We start from the raw sequence: 3,765 nt of genomic DNA on the forward strand, positions 1-3,765 counted from the left end.
AGGGAGATGCGTGGCTGCGGTGCCAGCATCCAGCCTTGCCCAGCCCTGGCCTGGGACCCCCTCCTGGTCACAGCCTCCTCATTGCTCTGTGCTCAGATGCTGCTGAGAGCCCCGGCCCTGAGGAGCCTGTGGTTTCCTTTTGGGGTGTGTGTGCCCCACAGCCATTTAGTCCTTTTGGGGTGACATGAACTGCTCAGCCCCAGGACCGCGTTTGCCAGGGGCTGTCGGCTCTGGCCCACTTGCTCTGACAGCAGCGCGATGCCTGGGGTTGAGATGAGCTCAGAAGAGCCTCTTCATCTCCCCCAGCTGGGCAGGTGGGAGAGGGTCTTGTTAGAAAGCAAAGCCACGTTGCAGAAGATTGTCTGACATAACGGGATGAGCATTTGCTGCTGGATGTTTGGTTCCCATTTAAAATGCTAAAATAACACAGTAAAACCCGCCGTAGCAGGACAAGCTGCTCACCAGGCTGTAGAGCAGCAGCTTCGTGCAAGGAGCTGGAGAAGCTGGGGCCCGAGGCTGCAAGTTTAGGGGCAGCTCGTCACTGCTTTTGGCAGAAGGCGCGCTAAGGGGCTGGCCACCTGGGGCTGAAGGGCTGCTGCCTGTGCGGCACAGGCGGGTGTCCGTGGCGCACCTCCTGGGCATGGCGTTTTTTTGGGGGATGCACCCAGACCCGCGCTCGTGTCCTGACCTGCTCACTGCCTGCCTGCACGGCCATTGGCCCTGCTCGAAGCCTCACCAGGTACCAGACAGGGTTTTGGGGTTGTCACCACCCACCACCCTTGCGTGCACCACCAGCCCAACAGCGCTGTGAGGCCATGTTGTGGCCAACACTTTCACACTCCGCTCACGAGGAATGGCCCAAAAGCGGCTTTTCTACCCAACGTTTGCAGGGACACGGCAGGCTCAGCAGCTGCTCCTGCTGCCCTCGGTCCTGTCTGCTTTGTATGTCCCCACAGTGCCATGGGGGAGCCGGTTTTGAAGCTGGAGAGGTGGCTGAGCTGCCTGGGCAGATACCGCTGACACGCCGGGTGCAGCGACCCTCTGCCTGGAGGGGAGGTGCCACTCCAGTCCTGCTCTCCTGAAACCCCAGCCTTGGCTGCCTGGCACGGATGTATAGCCAAACAACCACAAGTTTTTGGGTGGTAGAACTGCTGGGAGCTCGGGGCAGGAGGCTGGGCCAGGAGGATGCTCTCCTTTCCCTGCCTTTCAGCCTGGCAATGCGGTTCGGGGCTCTCCTGCCTGGTTTCAGTGTCTCTGTGCTGCACAGACCCGCTGGAGCCACTGCTGGCTCCCTGTTACGACAAGTGCCGGGGGCACCTGTTTCTTTGGCCCCATCCTCTTCGTTAGGCGCTCATTAATGCCATTACGCGCGGCCCCTCCATGCCGGGCAGACGGGTCAGCCAAAGAGGCTCACCAAGCCGCCCTCCCCTCACCCCCGTCCCCCTGCAAACCCTCATCCTCGCTGGCGAGGGTGGACTGTGCTTACCGTGTCCCCGTTGAACTTCCCGTGGCCCTTCAGGTGATGGCTCAGCCCTGGGCTCCGGCTGCGGGGGGGCTGCGCTGGGAGCTTCTGGGGCCTGCCAGGGGGGTCCTGCTCACCCCTGCCCAGCAGAGGCTTGGCCATGGCCTTGCTGGGGGACCTAGAGCTGAGGGGGACCTCTCTCACCAGCTCCCACATGCTGGCCAGGGCATGGCTCCCCCCTGTGCCGTGGCTGGGCAGGTTGTCCCCTCCACCTCCAGGTGGCTGAGGGTCTTCTCCATGGTCCCCCACTCCTGGCTGCCTCTCCGGGGCGCTGGCCCGGCCCCCCAGTGCCTCAGACGGTGCCAGGTCTGAGGAGAGCAGCACCAGGAGGAGCACAGTGACCATCAGTGCTGGGCTCTTCATCCTCGGGGCCTGGCTTTGCTTGGGGTCCTCCTGCCCGGACTGTGCTGTTGGAGGCAGGAGCAGAGGTGGGAGCTGCTCCTCTTCCCTACTGCTGGATCCAGCCGAAGTCATTTTTATAGCACAGGGACCTACCCCGGGGGCACAGCCCTTTTCCCCCGCCCCTGCCGTGTCCCACCTCCCCGCTTGCAAGCAAACCTGGCTGCTTGTGCGGGCCCTTATCCCCCTCCCTTGCCCTCCCAAAAGCCCCAGCACCCTCCTGCCACGGCCGCCCCGTCCCCACTTCACGACAGGCACGCGCGTGCCTGCACACGGGCGCGCGGCATCTCTCACTTGGAGCGCAGAGTCTTCTTGCTAAACACCACTTGCAAGCCAGGTCTTTGTAAAGGGGGTGGGTGTGTGTGCTGCTGCCGGTAAATGGTTTTGGGTGGGAGAGGGAGGGAGGGTATGTAAGATCAGAGCGGGTCCCTCTGGCCTCTGAGAAGGCAGCCGTTATGCTTTCGTTTGCGTTTCCTAAGGAGGTAGCGCCAATGCGATACAGCTTTGTCACTTCTCCAGCCCACCCCTCATGCCTTCTCAGAGGCTCTTCTCCCGGGTTTAGCCAAATCTGATGGAAAGGTGGCAGGCTCAGAGGGAAGGGGTTGCTACAAGCCCGGAGAAAGCGGTCTGGGTAGAAGGAGGACATCCAGCCTCCGTCCATTGCAGTGGGAGCTCGTTCCTGATCAAAGAGCAGAGCCCACACGGGAGAGTTGTATTTGACCACGCTTGGGTTGGCTTTTGTGTCCTGTTAGATACCAGTGCTCTGCTCCTCAGCCACGGGTGATCTCTGTATGAAACAAAGGGTGAGTCCGTACTCCAGGCTTACTGTCCATCGGGTTCAAAAACCAGCCAGCACCAAGACCCAGCTCCACTGGAAATTAGTTTTAATGAGTTTTGGTGTTCACTAAACTCTTGGCCAATTACCAGCAGCGACCGCAGTTGCACCCTGTGCACACCATGTGTTGGGAGAGGGGGGCCTCATCCTTCCTCATTGCTTCCATGGGAGATGCCCTTGCTCCCAAATATTTGTCCATATTTGGCATCTCTCTCGGATGGGGAAGGGATGGCACCCCCCACCACGTAATGGCCTCCCCGTCAGCACCTCCTCGGATGAACGGCTGCAGTCACAGTCCTGAGCACTGGGGACTATGCCCTCCCCCTCCGCCCCACTGACCAGCAGGGTCACCCCCAGAGCCTTTTCCCACCGAGTTCTGGCTCCTTATCCACCAAAGGGCAACATTTGCCACAGGCACGGGGCTGCAAACGCTTTTCGTGCAGAATCGCGCCGTGTACCCGCTGAGGGGGGGCTGGCGGCCCTGGCTTTAGACACAGCATTTGGGTAGGGTGCAATTCCTGCTTGCAGCCAGAAGATAGCTCTGGATTAAAGAGCTGGGCAGGACGGGGCAGCAGTCCCGCCACCGCCTCCAGCCTCTCCCAGGATGGATTTCCAGTGTGGGAAGGTGCCTGTGGTCCTGCCTGCTGTGCCATAGCCTCCTGATGGGAGGAAGGATGCTTTCGTGCCAGTGTAGAGCTGAGAGATCGTTCCCGCTGTGGCTTAAAAGTTAAAAAAGAAAACTATCCTCCACAGCAGGCTCAGAGTTACCAGCCCGTTCCCCTGGGTGTGAGCAAAAGGGAGGCAGGAGACCACGCAGGAGACAGAGATCTGATTTCTGTGCATCTGCTGCTATTATTTTCTGTATAGACACTAGAGGTGTAGCAGCAAAACACAGGTATTTTCATGTACAGCTGTGGGAAGGATGAAGTTGGATGCTGCAATCACTGGCAGCTGCTGTAAGGCTGCAAGGGAGAAGGAGGCTGTTTTGCAGGAGCTGCACCTGAAGCCT

The sequence above is a fragment of the Egretta garzetta genome, unplaced genomic scaffold (genome assembly GCF_000687185.1).
Source record: "Egretta garzetta isolate BGI_Z169 unplaced genomic scaffold, ASM68718v1 scaffold321, whole genome shotgun sequence".
NCBI lineage: Eukaryota > Metazoa > Chordata > Aves > Pelecaniformes > Ardeidae > Egretta > Egretta garzetta.